The sequence below is a fragment of the Lepidochelys olivacea genome (genome assembly GCF_965140295.1).
Source record: "Lepidochelys olivacea isolate rLepOli2 genome assembly, chromosome: 10".
Lineage (NCBI taxonomy): Eukaryota > Metazoa > Chordata > Testudines > Cheloniidae > Lepidochelys > Lepidochelys olivacea.
This window is the reverse complement of record NC_140420.1, coordinates 23567159-23589047: the sequence shown is the minus strand read 5'-3', so window position 1 is coordinate 23589047 and position 21889 is coordinate 23567159. Positions and strand designations below refer to the sequence as shown.

Here is a 21889-nt window from a genome sequence, read left to right as displayed (position 1 = left end):
GGCAAAACTCCCCACAAAAAAAGAAATAAAAACATAAATGCTGGGAGAAATCTGGAGGGGGGGGTGAGAGGGGAACATGACCCCACATGCCCTCCTCCTACACATCTCCTCTGGTGAGAGACAAGCTTTCAAGCTCTTCTTCAAGTCTGTGCACGGGTTTGAAAGCTTGTCTCTCTCAGCCCCAGAAGTTGGTCCAATAAAAGATATTACCTTACCCATCTCATCTCTGTGATATCCTGGGACCCACATGGCTACAGCAACAGTACATACATCTATGTGTATATCTAATATTACCTTATCTCTAGTAACGTGACTACTGTGTAGCAATAATAGCCTTTACGGTGGCTTTACTGACAAGATTGTTCGTGTGCTAGTAAATCTGCTTGGTTTTCTATACCAGTCTTCATTATTTTTTGAAGGAAATAGCTTGAGAGAGAGGAAAAAATACCAGGTGCACACACAGCCAGCATGTATTTGGGCCAGAACAACCCCTTTTTCAACTGACTATAAAGCTGTGAATCAACATACTTCTGAAGCATGACATTAACAAGGCACACATTTTGTTAGACCCGTTGATGAAGGGCCAGGTTAGTAGAGAGGTACTATTTTGCTTAAGATTCTGCTTTCTTCATTCCACAACAAAGAAAAGCGGGACACATTAATGAGTCTGATACAAAGGGATAGATTTTCTGGAGTCTGTCGCTTCTTTTTTTCATCCCCAGCCCTTCTAGGATGTGGTTAATTGTGCTGAGTGGATGCTGTAGTGTGGCTACTAGGGTGATTACTGTTTGTGTGAAACTGGATAGAAGGGGTTGGTTAAGTCTGTTTCAGTTTTAGGTAATTAAGTCTGAAAGGCCTCAGTGGTTACATTACAGGCACTAATTTTAAGCTATTTTACTGGGTTAAGCTGTAATTGTGTTTTGCTGCATAAAAAGATTTTTTTTTCTTTTTAAAAAAGGTTGCCCTCTTTTCAAATGATTTTGGGGGTGGGGGGAAATTTCAAATTTTTGCTCTTCACAGTGTCAAGAGACATAAGTACCCACTACAGACTCAATGTCCTGCCAAAAAACAAAAACAAAAAAAAAAACCTCTTAAAAAAAACCCACCCAAACAAAACACCATTTTGGGAATGGTGAATATAACATCCACTTTATATGTCTTGCACTTCAGTGAAACAGCATAGGCTCCAGTCCTGCAATTGGATCCGCAGGGGTGGGCCCCTGCACTGATCTATGTGTGGAGAAGGGGAGGGAAACCATAGTTTTGATTTCAGGTTAGTCATATGGAGAATCTTGAACATTAAGTTCCAGTCAGGAGTGAGATTTTTAAGAGACAGTTAAGCCCAGCAGGAATCATAACTCTAATGGTGCAAATAATAATGTTAATAATCTAAGGGCCTAATCCTGCCAAAGTGTTTGGCACCCTCAAGTCTTATTAAATGGACATTTACAGCAATCTCCTGCCCCTTTCTGAAAGAACACTACAAAGTTGTGTGTGTTTCTAAGGTACCTCTTGTTCTGGGTATATCTGTTTACATGATGAAATACCTAGGATGTATTAATCACTGAAACGCCATTCTCTTCCCCTCCCATCCCACAATCAGAGTTTACTAAACCACTGCATGGGTTTTCCAGAAGGCAGGATGAAGGGAGGAATATGGGTTAGTGGGCAAACAGAAGAAATTGGAAATGACTCAAGGCCCCAAATAATGTACAGGATTCTGTCGTTGGGTGTGTTCATTTCCAGCTCTCCACTCGCCTTACTCATTGCATTGCTTCTAGAGAAGTTTCCTCTGCTTCCTTACTCTGTTCCTTGAAGCCTGTTCCATGTTTGAATGCATGACCTTCTCCTTTATTTTTCTTCTCCTCCCAAAAGGGATTTGGCTTCAAGAAGAGAAACACTGACAGACATGGGGCCATGCTATGTATTTTTTCCAAGGTAGGGTGTCCCCTGTTGTATGTGGAGCTTTAGCACCTGAAAGTTCATGCGGATAAGTTAGAGAAATAATGGACTTTATTAGGAACTAAACTCAACCTCTGACTTAAAAAATAAAATTGAAAAAATATGATCTGGCCTATTCTGGAACTGGTCCACCCAGACAACCATGCCATAAGGCTGCCGAATGAATGACAGTTCACTCAGCCAATGAACTACAATATAAATGGAATTACAGCACCAGCACCATAACATGCTCCAGCTGAGGACAGGACACTGTCAGCTACAACTATTTAGCTATGAACTTCGAAGGCTAAGGACTGGACTTCGGTGCATGGGGGCCACATCTAGGGGAGACACCCCACTCTCCGGGGCCTTACGAGCCATGCAGCATTCCCCCCTCTGATCCCATGAGGCCTTGGGGGAGTGACACTGGAGGGAGGAAGGCGCTGCCAGAGACTGACGTCCACACAGCAGCTGCAGAAAGCCATTCAAGCAGAGACCTCTGGACACCGATGATGTCACAAGACTGCTCTCTGCAGTTTCACTCTGAAGGTTCTCCCCCCGTCTTTCTACCGAAATGTTCATGCTCTTCGAGCACCACCACACAGAAAGGATTGAATAACAAAACAAACACCAGCAAACCATGGAAGAAACGTGACATTGTTCATACCACTTGTGGGTTCTGTCCCACTCCCTAGCCTTTTCTCTCTCTTGCCTAGTTAAGACTGTAAACTCTTTGGGGCAGGGCCAGTTTCTTATTCGAGGACTGTACAGTGCCTCTCAAAACGGATCCTATTCTAGGTTAGCCCGTTGGCACATGATAAATCCAGTAACAGAGAGAAAAGGACTATGCAATCTAAGTTCCAACATAACATGATGAGTGATCAAGTAGCGAAAGGAGGACAAAACAACAGGATTATGTGGTTGCACAGAGATGTGTGCACGTTTTAGGGTTGTGTCTGACAGCAACAAAGGAGGTGGGACAGTACATGAGACCATAGGAGGGTAGAATGGGGGACGTATGGAGTGATGGTAAATGGGAGATCAGCAAGAGGAACAGATGAGAGATCAGAACTAGAAGAAGAAGGCTTTAAATAGCTTTGGGGTTGGGAAGTTAGCAAATTGAATCCAAGGGGGCAATGGACATGGATGTGTAGTGGAAGTATCCTGATGGTGAGTATGGAAACCTGTGCCTGGATGGAGGGGGAAACAGCCAGTGTTGTGCTAGAGATGTGTCATACATCTGCCCTTCCTGGAGTATTACTCAGGCTCTTGGACAGCCTGTCTTCCCGGCACAGAGGATGGACTAAGGAGGCAGTCTTAGAAAAACATGTGGAGTGAATGTCCAGTGTATTCTAAATACTCCTTGACATTGCTACCGTGTGAACGGGGAAGTGTCGGCAACACCTGCAGTAGTTAAATGGATTAGCAAGGCTTCTTCCGGGAGCAGAATTCATCCAAATTCTCAGCCAGGAAATATTCGTCTATGGTTTTATGGTCAGGCTGACATTTCCTGAGGGCATGGATTTCAGCTGAACCCAAGTAACCAATCACATGCCGTCATCTGACAGCCTTTGTTCTTTATCAGCCCATTAAGGATGGGCTTTTAGCCAATGAAAATGTCAGATTTTTGGCAATGGGTTTACAATTATTAGGAAGTGCTGTGGCAGAATAATTGAATTAGATGGTTTAGAAACCAATCAAATAGATCTGTTTTCAGTATAGTCCCAGAGAGGGTAGCAAGTGGCCAGGGAGGAATATCAGAGCGAATCAGGCACTATGAGGTATTTGGATTTACTGTAGGGAGTGGACTTTAGTCACAGCAGTCGCTATCCAGTCTGTAATGAAAGTTGTCTCCTAGCACAATGCCAGGGCCAGCTGATCCTGCTGGTGCTTTGGATTCACTTTTAATTTGGATAGGTGAAAGCACATGGACCAAACTTCCTTTTGTTTTGCTTGAGAATTATCATTACAAAGGAGTCACAAAGGAGGTACCGGGAAGGGAGTACTTCAGTAAAAGTTAAAGTAGCTTCTTTCAGCTAGTTTACTCCCTTTAGAAGTGTGTCTCTCAGCTCACTGTGATTGGCTGATGGGGCAATCCCTCACCTGCTATGGAGAGGGGACTTTTCTACACTTCTTAGGCAGAAGGATCAATGACTGGAAAAGCTGTAGCAGACAAATCAAAATAGTGACAGGTTTCAGAGTAGCAGCCGTGTTAGTCTGTATTCGCGAAAAGGAGGACTTGTGGCACCTTAGAGAATAACAAATTTATTTGAGCATAAGCTTTCGTGAGCTACAGCTCACTTCATTGGATGCATTCCACTGTAGCTCATGAAAGCTTATGCTCAGATAAATTTGTTAGTCTCTAAGGTGTGACAAATCAAAATAGTGTTGTCTCTTTGACCTGAGCAGTTAGCCAATATCTGGGGCCTTGCAGGTTTGTTTCTGTTAGGAGGAGAAATGGAGGATACAAGTCAGATATTTCTTTGGCGCAATCCTGTTTATTTACATGGCATGTACACAAAGCCTTGTTTTCCTGCACACAGCACAAATGAGCAGTTGAAATCCCTAAGCCTGCCCTTCTAGCACGTGAAGGCTCTGTCTCTCTGCTCCCTCTGAGGGTCACACTCATGACTGCCTTTAGCTGTGCCTGTTTCTAACATGCACACAGCTTGCTCAACAATCCCTTACCACCTCTACATTCACAACCAATCCCAAGGAAAGCCTTCAGGCCACACAGGGCTTAGCCCTGCTAAGGCTTCACCATCTGGCCAGTGCCTTGGGCAGTACCTTCCTATTTTTCCAGGTATCACTGCGGAGAAGAGCTTTGAATTACTCCTCTATTTAGCCTCAAAGAAGCGTGCTTAGCAAACCATCCAATTTAACCCGGTCTGTGATTGTCTATAGATCAAAGAACCACTTGATGGCACCCATTAACAGCATTACAATGGTTTATTCTTGTTCTACATAGAAATGGGCATAGATTTTTAGGAAACCTAAACTCTCCAAAACTCCTGGCGGAGGCAGAGGGAAAACTAAGTGCCTTACTATTGAGTCACTTGCTGTATCCACTGCCAGAGTCTTCAGTGGGTTTTTGGTTTTGACTTCTGTTTTGTTTTCATTTGCACTGAAGCATACCAAGAACAATGTGGAGAGGGAAGATGCAGGCTATGCGGAATGCCTCTCAGGATCTGCTAGACTGTGTTTCATTTCTAAACACACACTTTTCCTGGAAAGGGCAGCGGAGAAGCAGACACAGGCTGTTCACCTTAAAGCCTAACTTATTTTTCAAGTACACAAGGCATCACTTGCTCATCTCACCCCAAATGCAACAACCACGTCTGAGCTGTACCAACGCATCAGCTTGCCCCCCCCCCCCACGCACACACACAAACACAAACACAACCACACCTACCAAGTTTATGCATCTGCACCTACTGTGCTGCTTAAATGTGTCTGCCCCGGTGAATTCTGGAACAGTTTGGACAGCTATCCCATAATTCCTCACAACGGGATAAAATGTCCAGAGGGAGTGCACACAGCAGCAGCATGTTGGGCATGTAAAGAGCTGGAGGACCAGCTCAGATGGTCACATAAGCATGGTTGGGGTGGGAGGAGGTCTTGTCTACATTGCAAAATCACCAGACAGAGGAATAACAAGGGAGGGCCAGAATAGGTCTCTAACAGGGCGAAACACTAGTAGCTGCCACTGTTACTGATCATGTATGTGCCATGTTATATGCAGACACACACCATGTTTAGAATCAACTATGTTGCTAATTTGTTAATCTTGGATTCAAAGCTGTGGTATAGACAGTGCCTGAGAAGCTGCAAGAAGCAAGCAAAGATAAAGGGAATAGTCAGCCTTAGCCCATGTCTGCGTGGTGATCTGCCCCAGTTCTAGCCATCAGTGGTCAGCTCTCAGATGCTTGCTTTCCAGACTAAGGCCAGGACTACAAGAGAAACTCTTGCCGGTATAGTAGTGTGGGTTATAGTAAGGGCTGTGATTTTTTTTTTTTGGGTGACATTTCAATACCAGCTAAAGCCCCAGTGTAGACATAGTTATACTGGCTTAACAGCGCTTTTTCCACTGGAGCTTATTTTACTTATTGAACTAGTATAAGCTATACCAACAAAAACGCTTTTTTTTTTTTGGTATGAGCTGCTTCTGTACTAGGCGGGTTTGCAGGATATTTGTTTCACCTGACTTCGGCTGGATCAGTACGAATCACAGCTTACCTTGTTTACACAAGAGGCTTGCACCGGTACAGCTGAACTGATAGCTGAAATTGGGACAAATCCCAGTGTAGACAAACATTTAAATATCTTTGCTACCCTTCCCCACACAACTAGAGAGAACAGCTGGTGGGATACCAAATGTGTGTGTCCAAACTCCCCCTATAGGCCAGTTTATGGTTTGCACTTGATCTGCAGCAAGGCTGCTCTCTAGCAGTTCAGGTGGGTTGGCTGTTGTCATTTATAGCTGCTTTTTATCTGTGACACTAATAGATGGTTAAAACTCAGAAGGTCTACAATCCAACAGGCTCTTTAGTTCTCAAACCTTGGAAGTGAAACTCAGTGGAGTCCGTTTAGGTTTTGTTTCTAGGCTGTCAGTTTCACTTTCAGGTTCTCAGAGCTTCAGTGTTTGGGCTGAGGATGCCACAGGGGAAGGTTGCTTTGTTTAAACGCAGCTGTTCTCACTGGGATTTGAAAAGAAGTCTTAGAAACAGTTCTGGTTAAGCTCAATCAGAGCTTGTTCTTACACAATCCAAATGCTGGCTTGAATCAGTGCTGATAAGTCCCCTTTTTAACTTGTCTGACAGAAATGTTTACTAATGTGCCCTTTTAGTCCTTTCTATCCTAGAGGCCCCTTCTGAGAAAATACATCTGTTGTTCTTTGCATGGCTCTGCATATTCCCACTAATGGGTATTGCACAGCCTGGTGGTGTATGGAACCTAACAGCAGAACCTTCTCCAAGCCATGCCTGTTAGAACACACGTGTGTCTCCTACTTTCCTCCCCTCAGTGTTTTCAAACCTTCCAAGGGCAAAGCTACAAAAGGGGGGGCTGTGCCCTCTGCCATGTCAGTTCCTTCCAACTGCTGCACCAGATGGAAGTGAACCACTCCGAACCTTCGGATCTGGCATTTCTCCATGTATAGGGTGTTGTTAGTTTATAGTTGTTGTTCTCTGTATAGCTTTTAGTATAAGGTAATTTTAAGTATCTTAATAGATATAACTAGTTTATTCCCGTTGGCAAGGTCAGGTCCATGGGATGGGGAACCACAGAAGGAGAAGCCGGGCTTTAAGTGATGAGCTTTGTGCCCAGCTGTCTGCCCAGCAACACATTAAGTGCACGAGAGAAGACCACTCTCCTTCTGGGTGTTCGATTTGCTGGACTTTCACACCCAGAGCATGCAAAGACAGGCAGAACAGACTACAGGAGCACCTGTTTAAAGAAGCTTTCACTGCTGAGCCCCCTGGGTCCAGAGGATCATTGGATCCAAAGACCGAGGCCTGTTTGTGCTCCAGCGGCTTCCTACAGCAAGGCTAAGTTGTCTAAGGGTTTTATGTCATCAAGATCTTTAACGCTACTGGCTCCCCATCCTTGGGCTAAAGTTGATTCCAAAGAAGAAGCTGAGGGAGAAGATGGCCACAGTTAGCAGTGCCAGATCCTGTATTTCAGACTTATTGGATCCATTCAATTCTGACATAGCCTCTACAGTTCCAACACTGAACCCAAATTGGTTCTGGGTTCCACTTCAAAGTCCAGAGTTGTGGAGCTGAATATTTATCAGGATCCTGTACTCTCTAGGCCTATGGTTCTGGTTCCATCCGCTGCTCCTGTTCCAGGACCATCCTTGGATCTAAAGAGGATGTTAACAGTGGTGGCCGATGTCCACCTTCCTGCATGTGAGCATTCCTTGGATCTGCCTGACAGGAAGCCGGCGATGAGGAAGAGACAGTTTTCTTCAGTTCTATGATCTGCTTGTGGTCACATGAAAAGAGGTGATTTAGTCTTTCTCTGGATCTATCTATGCCTCCTCCTCCTAAAACTCATATGAGGTCTCCAGGCATATCCTTCTAACCTTTTCTCTCCATTCTTCGGTTTCATTGCGATCTCTGGTGCAGTCCTCAGCAGATCCAAAGTCCAATCCTATTTTAGAGGAGGTTAGAGGAAGAATTAAAAAATCTTATTCATTCCAGGTTATGCTGCCTCATCCTTTTGCTTCTCTTCCTAGGAGTATGTTTCTGGATCCCAGCTACTGGAGAGACTGGCATCCCTGATCTTCATGGCCTTATTGGATTCCACCACAAGAATTTTCAGATCATCCTCCTTATTAATGAAGAGCTGTAGTTTCATCCTATAAGGATCCAGTAGCTTAACAGTCTTCAGATCCAGTTCCTCTGGGTGCATTGGCAGCCCAGATGGTTGTTCTCTTTTTGAGGAGGAACAACTGGATGCTGATTTTAATCCTGATTTGTCACCTGATGAACATGTGGGTGTAGCTTCTGCTTGTGACCCTTCTAAGGATGCTTTGCAATTCCATGACCACATAGATCACATGATAGCCACAATAAACTTACCTTCAATGGCTGCAGAGGAAACCTTCTACCAATAGTTGACCACTAATAGGATGTGCTCCCTATCCTGGATGGTCTTTTGCAGACTTCTAAGACTGGTGAACTCCTGCTTGCTGTCAGCCAGTTTCCAAGAAAACAGACAAATGGTATCAGATTCCCTGTGAATGGTTTTCTTGCATTCAGACACATCCTGTGCCAAATTCACCAATTATGGCTGCTGCCAGTAACGGATTTAGATCCAGTCAAGCTAATTCTATTCCTGCTGATGAAAACTGGTGCACTTACAAGAAAAATTTTCTTGTCCTCTTCTTTGGGAATTAGAGTGGCTAATTACTAGATGGTGACACTGATGGCGCATTACCAATTCCACCTGTGGGAAAGGAGGGTGTTCTTTGTCCAAGATTTGCCACATAATAAAAGAAGACTGGCTAATGCTATTTTGACAGAAGGACAGAATGTGACAAGGCAGAAGGTTCTACTCTTAGTCACCACCAACCAGCATGGCACCGATGAGTGTGACTATGCCGAGTTGTCTTGACAAATTCTGGTTACAAGTAAGTAACCTTCATTCCTTTGCCCCTGCTTTTCCCGGGGCCATCTCCTTTCTTCTTCTTCTTCACCCATGCTGCTGGCAGCATGAACCAGTGTCCTCTGGGGGAGCAAAAGAAAGTGACAGCTTGTTGCAGGGTGAGGGCTGTCTCATGGACAGAGAGTGCCATAGACATTTTCTAGGTGAAATCACAAGTCAGGAGGAAGCAGGCAGGGCAGAGGTGGCAAGGAAGAGGAAGAATCTTCCTTAGTTGAATAGTAAATTAAACTTGGATCCTGAGAAATGGCTGAGTGAGTGCAAGTCATGATGGGCCAAATTCACCTCTGGTGTCTATTCATAGACTTCAGATGGCTTGCACAAGTGATCAACAGTTTATCCAGAAAGGTCACACCTGTGTCATAGCAATGAAATGGAGGATAACTCAGGGTATGAAGCATTTTAGTGCGCTACACAAATGTACCCTGAACAGTCACCGACTGAAACTCCAGCCACTTCAGTTCTAGGACCTGACCCTATGTTTCGTCCATCCCTAGAACTTGCATGGATGACACTGAGAGTTTTGGATGTGCAAGGACTTGGGTCCTAAGTTAACTTTCAGGAGCAAAATATGGTCAAAGCAGCACGGCTTTACTTTTGCTGATCCCCCGCACATCTATTTATTCCATTAGTTCCCCCATTAGACTGATGGCTTCTTCTTTAGTAGCAACATCTGACTCATCTTGTACTTGCAGACTTTTACTGGGAAGTTTGCTTATATGAAGATGGCATGAGGACTTCTGGATCAGTCCCTTTATGAGCAGTTTGTTTTGATGGATGATGTAATGGTGAATATAAATACCACCTTCTCAGTGAGTCAGGTCACAGGACATGAGACAAAGGCCTGTATTTGCATTTATGTGAAATTGCTAATTCATTTTTTTCCTTTGTTTCAAATAATAATCAGTAATAAACAAGACCCAAACAACCACTTCAAAATGTCTGTAGTCTGATGATTTACCCTCAGGCCCAGATTAACCAATGTGCACTCACTGCACTTGCATAGGGCACCCATCTTCTGGGGGACCCCCGATCACTGGATTTGGGTGGGTGGTGTTGTGGCTACATGGGGGTCACAACATCACTCAAGTTTGTCTCTGCTGGTCCTCCAGTGTGATGGCTGGGTACCTGGGCCAAATGAGAGTGAGTGGTGGTGTGACCTGGCATGCAGGCTTGCAGCTTCGCTCACTCAGTTTTAGCTGGGCCACCCCTCCATTGTGTAGGGCTCCTTAATTTCCATATACTGGGCGCCAAAATTCTGTAATCCCCCACTATTTACCACCCCAGCTCAGTCCTGAAGACAGATGTGGGAACAAAGAACTATAAGATTTCTGAGAACAGGAGGAGCCAGTAAGAAGAAAAGCATTGTGTGTGGAACAATGGCTCGTAATTATTGATGTGAAATATTCCCAAATAAAAATTCCTCACTTACCTAAAACCATTCAGTGGGATTTAAACATCACAAGCATTGATTATCCCCTTGTTCTTACTCATGCTATGGTCCAGTGGAAGAATTGGGAGTTAGAGACATTCTGGGGTTCTTGTCTTAGCTCTGTCACCAGCTAAATGGTTGACCTTGGGCCGGTCACTGAGAAAAAGCCCAGTGGGTGCTGAGAATTTTTTTAAATCTGCCCCAGATTTAGGTGCCTGAAAGGGAGCTGGCATTAAAGTTACCATGGAAGCAAAGGTTCTGGCCCAAGGTAATTGGCACCTCACGAAAGTTCGGTGGAAGTTGAGGGCACTCAGCCCTTTGCACAATCCAGTCCCTTAACCCTAAGCACTCAGTTTTAGGGCCTAATAGTCATCAAGTATGTTGAGAACTTGGAAAGGACCCTGATTATTTAAATCTGAAGAGCTATTGTTTCATTACGGGCCCGCCTGGAAGGGAACCCTCATTCTGTGAAAGGAAAACATGAACATGAATTTTATAAGTGTCTTCCATTCATCATATGCAAGCTGGGATGTAACAGACATTCCTGAGGCACATGATGGCAGGAAGAGAGACGCTGGTACTGCTGCTCTCCCTGCTGTAACTCTACATTTTAACATGCCCTGGCACAAGATCAAAAACAATCTCAAAAGTGTGCAGTGACAACAGAAGGACCGCAAGAAAATATCCAGTGAATTTAGCCTTCTACTGTAATGCAGCAGCAAGAGAGAAATGTATTTTCCTTCTTATTCATTCTTTTCCCCTTTCCCTTCCTTTTTCTTTTTTGCCATAAATTATTTATAAATTACTGGTGAAGGGGAGAGGAACCTCAACGTGGAGCATAATCTCTTGCAGTTGTAGAATGCCTCTGGCAATGATGCAGTGAAATTTGTATGAAACAAATATTATATCTGAAGCAGAGAAAGAGAGCGAAAGTCCATTGTTACATACTGTGTGTTGTTCCCTTGCACAAGAGAAAAAATCAATCCAGTCTCATAAATAAAATACAAAATGCACATTATACATCTAAAGTCAATCACTGGAGATGTCACCAGAGTCCTTTGACTGACTGCTAGAAGGAATATAGTGGGGGGAAGAATTATTCTGTTCAGTAACTGGCAACGTTTCTGGTGGATTTCTTCGACTTTGCTGTCTCTAGGGAGGTAATTTATGTCTGACCAAAAAAATCTGCACGTTGTGAATCAAACAATCATTGGGCCTCCTAATCAGAAACAATTGGCACTCTTTTCATTTCATGCCCTGCAAAGTAAACAATACATTCTCCAGAAATTCTTCCCTTGCCTTAATAGATTTCAAGGCTTGTCTGAACACAGAAGTTGCACCAGTTTAACTACAGAAGATGAATGTTGCATCCATTTATTTAAACCATTGCAACTCAGTGTATGGAGACACTGACCTCCATTTAAACTTGGGTTACAAGACTTTCGCTTACAGGTTTAAGCTGATATAAGAATGTTCGCACACCAAGATGCAATGGTTTAATTAAAGGGGTAAGATAAACTGATGTAACGTCTACGTTTAGTCAAGAATTAGTTTATAAGGACTGAGTATGCCACATCTAGCAGTTAATTTATTCTGACCTGCCTTGGCATATGCTTACAGCATTTAGTCTGCAGAACCACCATTTGACCACCTTTTCCTTGTACTTTGGAGAATGAGAGAATTTAGCTGCAAATTGGCATGGAGATCTTGACCTATATTGACAGAATGATTGAAGAGTTGTTTGTTCTTTTACCTTGATGATAAACTAGAGCAGTGCTACTCAAAGTGGTGGTCCACGGACCGGTGCCGGTCCGCGAGCCATCGCCTGCCAGTCTGCGCACACATTGGGAAAAAAAATTGCCGGTCCCCCACATCAGATAGCTTGAGAGCACCGCACTAGAATATTTTCAAAATGCAGACCACCTTGCTTCTGTATTAACTTTAATGCCAAAGCTAAGCACTGACACCTTTTGAATTGTGACTGACCCTTCATTGATATAGACAGTTTCGTTCTTGTTTTATAACAGGTGATTTTGTAATGAAGCAAAATCCCTATCCTGTATAGGGATTTACAGCCAGGCTTCTTGGGGAGGTCGCACAAGGTTAAAGGCTACTAAATGAGTAAAGCTGCTTAATTTACCCAGTGAATGCATGGCCACTGTCAAAGGCAGGATACTGGATTAGATGGGCTGATTCAGTGTAGTGATTCCTATATTCCTCATTTAGCCTTTTTTTGGTGATGAGGTATGTGATTGGTCAGCTCAATTACTTGGCATTGTTTCTGTTCCCTGACTGGATTACCTATGTTTGAACGGAAGGCATGACTGAACAAATTATTGGGGCTCAAATCACTCAGGAAGAGAGAGGGGAGACCAAAATCTGTGATTCACCCATCTGTCTGCCTGACATGACATCCTGGGAGGTATGCTGCCTACCAAGGGCCCATATCTGAGACATTACAGAAGGATTGTCGGAGATCATCTGGCCCTCTGACTACTATCTCATGCTACTCATCCATGTGGGCACTAATACTGCGAGATATGACTCTCAGCTGATCAGAAGTGACTACAGGGCTCTGGGAGTATGGGTGAAGGAGCTGGGGGTGCATGGGGTGTTCTCGATGATCCTTCCAGTCAAGGGTAGGGGCCCAAACAAAGACAGATGCCTCCTGGAGGTGAATGCCTGTCTGCGAGGATGGTGTCACCAGAAAGGCTTCTGCTTCCATGACCATGGGATGCTGTTCCAAGAAGAAGGACTGCTAAGCAGAGATGAGGTCCACCTATCCAGGAAGGGGAAGAGCATATTTGACACAGACTGGCTAACCTAGTAAGGAGAGATTTAAACTAGGTTTGATGGGGGCAGGAGACAAAAGCCCACAGGTAAGTCAAAAACATGGAGACTTGGAAGAAGGATCGGAATCTGGGGGGAGCATGGGCGGTTATAGCAGGGATAGGGGAAAGATGGGGGGAACTCAAATCTGTATCTTAGATGTCTGTATACTAATGAGAGAAGTATGGGGAACAAGCAGGAAGAATTAGAAATGCTAGTCAATAAAAACAAATGACATAGTTGACATCACAGAGATGTCAATGAGATTTTTCTCATTATTTGCCAAGCCCTAGAAAAACCCTAAACTTCGTGAAAGATGCCTATCAAAACATGACTGGAATATTGGTATAGAAGCGTACAGCTTGTTCAGGAAAAACAGGCAGGGGGAAAAAAGGAGAAGGTATTCCCTTATATTAAAAAATGTCTACACTGGGACTGAGGTTGTGATGGAAATAGGCGACAGACTTGTTTAAGGTCTCTGTGTAAGGATAGAAGGGGTAAAAAACAATGATATCATGGTAGGGGTCTACTACAGACCACCTCACTGGGAAGAAGAGGTGGATGAGGCTTTTTATAAACTAAAAAAATCATCTAAAACACAGGACTTGGTGGGCTGTGTTCCCTCTAACTGTGTGGCCATGCAGCAGGTTGTCAAGGGCCCTGCAGGTGGGGAGAGGCACCCCCTCCCCCGGCCTAGCCCCCACCGCAGCTGCTGCAGCTGGGACGAGGCACCTCTCTCCTGGCCAGGCCCGCACCACAGCTGCCGCGACATAGTAGAGGCACCCCTCCCCCAGCCCAGCCCTGCTGGAGCTGCCGTGGCCGTGCAAAGGCACCTCTCCCCTGGCCCCAAGCTGCTGCGGTGAGAGAGGGCTGGGGGGAGTTCTCTCTCCGCAGGACAGCCTGGACCCCAAACCTCTCATCCCCAGCCCAACCCCAAAGCCTTCACCCCCAGCTGGAGCCCTCACCCCCGGCACGCCAATCCTTTGCCCCAGCCCTGAGCCCCCTCCCGCATCTCAAACCCCTTAGCTCCACTGCCACCACATATCACCTCCATATTGGTGTACATAATAAAATTCATTCCGCACATGGATGTAAAAAATTAGAGCCATTAGCTATTATCTTTGAAAAGTCATGGAAGATGGGTCAGATTCCAGAGGGCTGGAAAAGGGCAAATATATTGCCAATTATAAAAAGGGAAATAAGGAACAACCCGGGGAATTACCAGTCAGCTTAACTTCAATTCCTGGGAAAAAAAATGGAGCAAATAATTAAGCAATCAATCTGCAAACCCCTAGAAGATAATGTAAGAAGTAATATTCAGTATTGATTTGTCAAGAACAAATCACATCAAACCAACCAAATAGCTTACTTTGACAGGGTAACAAGCCTTATGGATGGGGGGAAGTGGTAGATGTGATATATCTTGACTTTAGTAAGTCTTTTGATACTGTCTCACATGACCTTCTCATAAACAAACTAGGGAAATACAATCTAGATGGAACTACTATAAGGTGGGTGCATAACTGGTTGGAAAACAGTTCCCAGAGAGTAGTTATCAGTGGTTCACAGACAAGCTTGAAGGGCATATTGAGTGGGGTCCCACAAGGATCAGTTCTGGGTCTGGTTCTGTTCAATATCTTCATCAATGATATAGATAATGGCATAAAGAGTACGCTCATAAAGTTTGCGGACTATACCAAGCTGGGAGGGGTTGCAAGTGGTTTGGAGGATAGAATTAAAATTCAAAAGATCTGGACAAACTGGAGAAATGGTCTGAAGTAAATAGGATGAAATTCAATAAGGACAAATGCAAAGTACTCCACTTAGGAAGGAACAATCAGTTGCACACATACAAAATGGGAAATGACTGCCTAGGAAGGAGTACTGCGGAAAGGAAACTGGGTGTCATACTGGATCACAAACTAAATATGAGTCAATGGTGTAACACTGTTGCGAAAAAAGCAAACATAATTCTACAATGTACTAGCAGTAGTGTTGTAAGCAAGACATGTGAAGCAATTCTTCCACTCTACTCCACGCTGATTAGGCCTCGCATGTTCTGGGCGCCACATTCCAGGAAAGATGTGGACAAATTGGAGAAAGTCCAGCGAAGAGCAACAAAAATGATTAAATATCTTGAAAACATGACCTATGAAGGAAGATTGAAAAAACTGGGTTTGTTTAGTCTGGAAAAGAGAAGCCTGAGAGGGGACACAACAGTTTTCAAGTACATAAAAAGTTGTTACAAGAAGGAGGGAGAAAATTTTTTTTTCGTTAACCTCTAAAGATAGGACAAGAAGCAATGGAGTTAAATTGCAGCAAAGGAGGTTTAGGTTAAACATTCGGAAAAGCTTCCTAACTGTCAGGGTGGTTAAGGACTGGAATAAACTGCCTAGGGAGATTGTGGAATCTCCATCACTGGAGATTTTTAAGAGAAGATTAGACAAACACCTTTCAGGGGTGGTCTGGATAATACTTAGTCCTGCCATTAGTGCAGGGGACTGGACCACTAGATGACCTCTCGAGGTCCCTCCCAGTCCAACGATTCTGTGATTCTTTCTTGACAAGTGTGGTATAAAAATCCAGAATGACTGAGGCATTGATTCAGGAAATTATTTAGCACGTACATAACTTTAAGCACATGAATAGTCTCATTGCTGTCACTAGGACATCCCATGGAATCAGATTTATGCCTGTATTATGTCCTTCTCCAGCACTTTTTCTAGTCTGGAGCTTTCCATCTGTAGACAGGGCCACACTGCAAAAACGTAGATTCCAAATTCTGCAGCTCCCTGCAGCTGCTGATCTTTGAACCCCAGGGTCTATCTTTTGTCTTTATATCTCAGGGCTGCCAGGGATGGGAATAGTGGACTTATTTTCCTCCATCTATTGAATTTTTTTTAATAGCTGTTCAAAGAAACCTTGGCAGTTATTCCTATGTCAACCAGTAACCAGAGGAAAAAAATCCCGAACAGCTGAGGCTTCCCTTCTCTCTTTCTCCAGGCCTTTTGCATACATTTCTTTTCCTCTATAAATAACACAGAGAGTTATCTGGAAGAGAAAACTGTTTTGAGAGGTAATATATCACCACCTGGCAACCGGCCAGACAAGGAGTGGCTACAAGCCAGCACTGAACTTCCTTGAGAAAGAACAATGTCCTTGTTCAGAAAACAAAAAATCTGCCTTGTGTGTGTAGGAGGGAGAGGAGCAGAGAGACCAATTTCATTTTATTTGCCACCATAAGGAGTGATAGATTAGGAACAGAACTTACAAATGTAGCAGCTGCAAGCACCTCTCCATCTTCCCTCACCAGTGGAGGTGGTGTGCAGCCAAGGCAGCATACCCAATGGCAGTCTGGCACACTGCCAGGTGGAAGGAACTTGTAGGTGTATGGAGGGGCAGTCAATTTTTGAAGAGGACCAAAGAGCCAAGAAGTTGGAGCATAGAATCATAGAATATCAGGGTTGGAAGGGACCCCAGAAGGTCATCTAGTCCAACCCCCTGCTCGAAGCAGGACCAATTCCCAGTTAAATCATCCCAGCCAGGGCTTTGTCAAGCCTGACCTTAAAAACCTCTAAGGAAGGAGATTCTACCACCTCCCTAGGTAACGCATTCCAGTGTTTCACCACCCTCATAGTGAAAAAGTTTTTCCTAATATCCAATCTAAACCTCCCCCACTGCAACTTGAGACCATTACTCCTCGTTCTGTCATCTGCTACCATTGAGAACAGTCTAGAGCCATCTTCTTTGGAACCCCCTTTCAGGTAGTTGAAAGCAGCTATCAAATCCCCCCTCATTCTTCTCTTCTGCAGACTAAACAATCCCAGCTCCCTCAGCCTCTCCTCATAAGTCATGTGTTCCAGACCCCTAATCATTTTTGTTGCCCTTCGCTGGACTCTCCCATTTATCCACATCCTTCTTGTAGTGTGGGGCCCAAAACTGGACACAGTACTCCAGATGAGGCCTCACCAATGTCGAATAGAGGGGAACGATCACGTCCCTCGATCTGCTCGCTATGCCCCTACTTATACATCCCAAAATGCCATTGGCCTTCTTGGCAACAAGGGCACACTGCTGACTCATATCCAGCTTCTCATCCACTGTCACCCCTAGGTCCTTTTCCGCAGAACTGCTGCCTAGCCATTCGGCCCCTAGTCTGTAGCGGTGCATGGGATTCTTCCGTCCTAAGTGCAGGACCCTGCACTTATTCTTATTGAACCTCATCAGATTTCTTTTGGCCCAATCCTCCAATTTGTCTAGGTCCTTCTGTATCCTATCCCTCCCCTCCAGCGTATCTACCACTCCTCCCAGTTTAGTATCATCCGCAAATTTGCTGAGAGTGCAATCCACACCATCCTCCAGATCATTTATGAAGATATTGAACAAAACCGGCCCCAGGACCGACCCCTGGGGCACTCCACTTGACACCAGCTGCCAGCTAGACATGGAGCCATTGATCACTACCCGTTGAGCCCGACAATCTAGCCAGCTTTCTACCCACCTTATAGTGCATTCATCCAGCCCATACTTCCTTAACTTGCTGACAAGAATACTGTGGGAGACCGTGTCAAAAGCTTTGCTAAAGTCAAGGAACAATACATCCACTACTTTCCCTTCATCCACAGAACCAGTAATCTCATCATAAAAGGCGATTAGATTAGTCAGGCATGACCTTCCCTTGGTGAATCCATGCTGGCTGTTCCTGATCACTTTCCTCTCATGCAAGTGCTTCAGGATTGATTCTTTGAGGACCTGCTCCATGATTTTTCCAGGGACTGAGGTGAGGCTGACTGGCCTGTAGTTCCCAGGATCCTCCTTCTTCCCTTTTTTAAAGATTGGCACTACATTAGCCTTTTTCCAGTCATCCGGGACTTCCCCCGTTCGCCACGAGTTTTCAAAGATAATGGCCAATGGCTCTGCAATCACAGCTGCCAATTCCTTCAGCACTCTCGGATGCAACTCGTCCGGCCCCATGGACTTGTGCACGTCCAGCTTTTCTAAATAGTCCCTAACCACCTCTATCTCCACAGAGGGCTGGCCATCTCTTCCCCATTTTGTGATGCCCAGCGCAGCAGTCTGGGAGCTGACCTTGTTAGTCAGGATTCTCTAGGGCAGTGGTTTTCAACCTTTGGTCCACGGACCCCTGCAGGTCTGCAGACTGTCTAAGATGTCCAAAGGGGTCTGCACCTCCATTTGAAATTTTTTAGGGGTCCGCAAATGAAAAAAGATTGAAAACCACTGCTGTAGGAGTCCTGAGATTCTGCATCATTCCAAGGTCAGGTGTCCTCTAACTCTTCTTTACTACCCTCATCATTGGCCTTGTCTGCACACAAACGTTGTATCACTATAGTTAAAGCAGGAGAAACCCCAGCCCCTAGTGTGGATGCAGCTATATTGCTATGAAACCGCCTCACAGAGGTACAACTGTACCTGTAAGGAAGGGGAATAAGCTATACTGATATAAGACCACCTCACACTAATAGGCCTGCATCCACCTTAGGCACTGTACCAATTTAACTATTTGGTATAAACTCATTACCCTAACTGAAATAGTTACAGCAGTACAAAACCTATGCATAGACCAGTTAACAGAGGAGAACTTTCCGCTACCACTTATTTCTCCTGGAAGAGCACATGGGCCTGAGATCATAAACTGCACAGTAGTCTTGATTTATGTCTGTTTCTTCCATGTGGAACATATAGCCTGCACACCTTCCTTCCCTTTTTGACTCTCTCTGGCTTCAGTTTTAGTTTATTTCCATGGCAATTTAATGGCTTTCAGTTTTGCTTCCATTGTGCGTTTCCATGTGGTCCTTGGTTTCTCTCATCACCCCGCTAGTCTAGTCTGTTCAAATCATGAGTTACTTTTCAGAAATCTCAGCTTGCTTTCTTCCCAGGTGATGCTGCTCTTCCAAAGCAGCCTAGCCCTTTTTTCCTCATGATTCCACTGTGGTTTTAGGGTGCTAACAGTTTTTTTTAAGCCCTTCTCCCCCACATTCATTATCCCAGTTACACAAAATCTTTGCAACTTTCTGGACGACGTGTCCATTTTCATCTAACAATTTCAAAACATTACGTTTTCCAATCAGCTCTCATCCTAATCCACAGAAATTTGTTTTTCCTTGACTATTCACATCTGCTGTTTGCATTAGCATTCTGGGACCTTCAGTCTAACAGCATTAATTGAAAACACCAGCTCTCCATGGCTGAGGTCCCTTTACTTTTGTTACATATAAACTTTTCTTGGGATTTAGAGAACTTCTTTTGAGATTTTACCAGAGTTGCATCAATATTCTTTACAGCTGTTTATCCTGTTTTGAAACTTAAAGTATAGAGAGAGAGCCTAAAAAATGTTCCTTGAATTAAAAGCTGTTTGGATTTGAATTCTGGTCTAAAACCACCCTTGATATTTCAGTTTCTGGTCAGATCCTAGGACTCACTGATCTCATGGGATTACATTGCAAACTCAGTCATTGTTTGTGTGCTCCAGGAGAGAAAATGCACAGTTGTTTATTAAACAAAACAAAAAGCAACCTAAATTGGGCTGAAATCTCATATGAACAGAGGTGGGGAGATTTGGTTGTGACTATACTATAGTCCTGATTTGAACTTGAACTCGAACTTCCACACTCAGACTCCTATTCTAAACTGGATCAGAACACCGGGCCAGATCCTGGCCTGTAGTTGAAGATCACACTGCAATTTTGGGGAATGTGTGGAAAAATGTGGAAAAGGTGGTGTCATGGTTACAGGACTAGCTGCACCTCTAAGTGAACCTCCTCAGATCTCAGGCCTCAAGCCTTTATCTCTCCTGGTGTCAGGGGGGTAAACCATGCAATTCTCCCACTCTTAGAGTGGGTCCTGGGCTACATCACCCTGTGTATTGACTGTGCTTACCCTGCAGGTCTGACAAGGTGTGGGCATCTGCAGCTCTTTCCTTCAGGAGCCTGTGACCATTGGATTACAGTCTTCTTGAACAGCCTTCTTAAAACAAAGTATTGTTTAATCTTAACAGTAAGAACAGAAAATAACCACAAAAGGGCGACATGCATACCTATTTTATCTAGAATGCTAGGCAGGGCAAGTCTCTGTTACCCCAGACCACTAACCTCTTGGGGTCTGTCACCCATAACTCTCCCACCACCTCTCCTTGAGGGACTCCTTTAAATCCAACCAAAAGTCTTTGTTCTTTCAGTTCACATGGCTGGACCAGCTGCCTAAAAGCTGTTTGGTGACCTCTGCATGGAGGTTGAGCCAGAGCACCAAAGAAAATGGCTCTTGCATTGACTTTCAAGTGTCTGCTCTAGTGCATTTCCTGACAATCCTGCTATTGAATTAACTTGTACAGTAAATATCACAATAAGCTCATCAAGATACAATATTCATAAATTACCTCAGGAAGCTCCCAATCAGTCACCGGTGGCATAATACTAGTCTTTGCACTCCTCCCTTCCTCCAGGATGAGGGCTACTCTTACGCCAACTGCAGATGGCTCCAAGGGGCTGAACTGTTGTCAGGGATTAATGCATTTTAGAGGCACCCCGGCCACTCCTGCTTTCCTCAGCTGAACCCCCTGTTATAAATGTGGGTGTAGAGGGATATAGCAGCCCCTATGTCAGCATTACACCACCAGCAAATCCCTTTCTCCTGGCTGCATTAAGACAAGCACAGTATGGCTTAGCAGAATATATCCATGATATGGAGAGTCCAATCTCTCTTAAAGCATCATATTTCCACAAAAAATGAACAAGGGAGGCTTCATTGACTGACTGGAGTCAGAGATTCTCGTAAGTTTGTCATCTAAAACTGTTGCTCTTGCTGTGCTTGTTTCGTTTAGGATGTTGCAAAATCCTTCAGGAAACATTTCCTTGAAAGACAGTGCAGGGAAGTCCCTGTCTGTTTCTTATCATCCTTGTCATTCTAATAGATGATTTACTAAGGCATGTCCTTGCAGCTTTGAAGAATTATGAGACACTGGCATGTTATCTCTTTTATTAGAGGGTAAACTCTCCTTTCGCAAATGACTGTTGGTAGGTAGTAAAATGTGATTGTACAGTCTTTGTAACCAAATCCAGACACTGACATGCAAATGAGGTACTGCCAGGGAATGCCTGGGAGTTTTAGACAGCCTCTTTTCCTGGAATGATAAGGAAATTGATTTCTGTGGTAAATGAGCTACAGCTCAGGGTCTTAAAGTGTAACAGCAGGAGGCTGCTCAGTAACATTTGTCAAACATACACTGACTTCTTAGAAATATGCTCACTGAATGCAAAATAAAACCTGGAGGCTGGGACAAACATTTTCTGGTTTTGTTATTAAAGAAACAGAGTCACTGTGCCAAATTCTCTGCTGCTGCAAATTCCATTGATGTCAGTGGAGCTGCACTGATCCAACAGAGAATTTGTCCTAAAGGTGTAACGCTCGACATGGATACAGCATAAGAGTGTTCTTTCAAAACCCAGATGGAGCATGTCCTCTTAGCCATTGAGAGAGAGGGTCGAGAAGGTTAACCTGATCAGT

At 44.3% G+C, this 21889-nt stretch overlaps 1 long non-coding RNA gene across 3 annotated transcripts in view; it reads right to left on the bottom strand.

The window, feature by feature from the left end:
* Positions 1 to 21182, bottom strand: part of LOC311527713 — a 75746-nt gene extending 54564 nt beyond the window's left edge. For 2 of the 3 annotated variants that reach the window (XR_014713422.1, XR_014713423.1), the window contains exons 1-2: positions 20763 to 21182; positions 20267 to 20350 (exon numbers count right to left, since the gene is read on the bottom strand). This is a non-coding gene — a long non-coding RNA (uncharacterized lncRNA). Of the gene's footprint in view, positions 1 to 1396; positions 1975 to 20266; positions 20351 to 20762 lie in introns of those variants that run through there. The other variant, XR_014713424.1, reaches the window with a different exon arrangement.
* Positions 21183 to 21889: the final 707 nt, after the last annotated feature.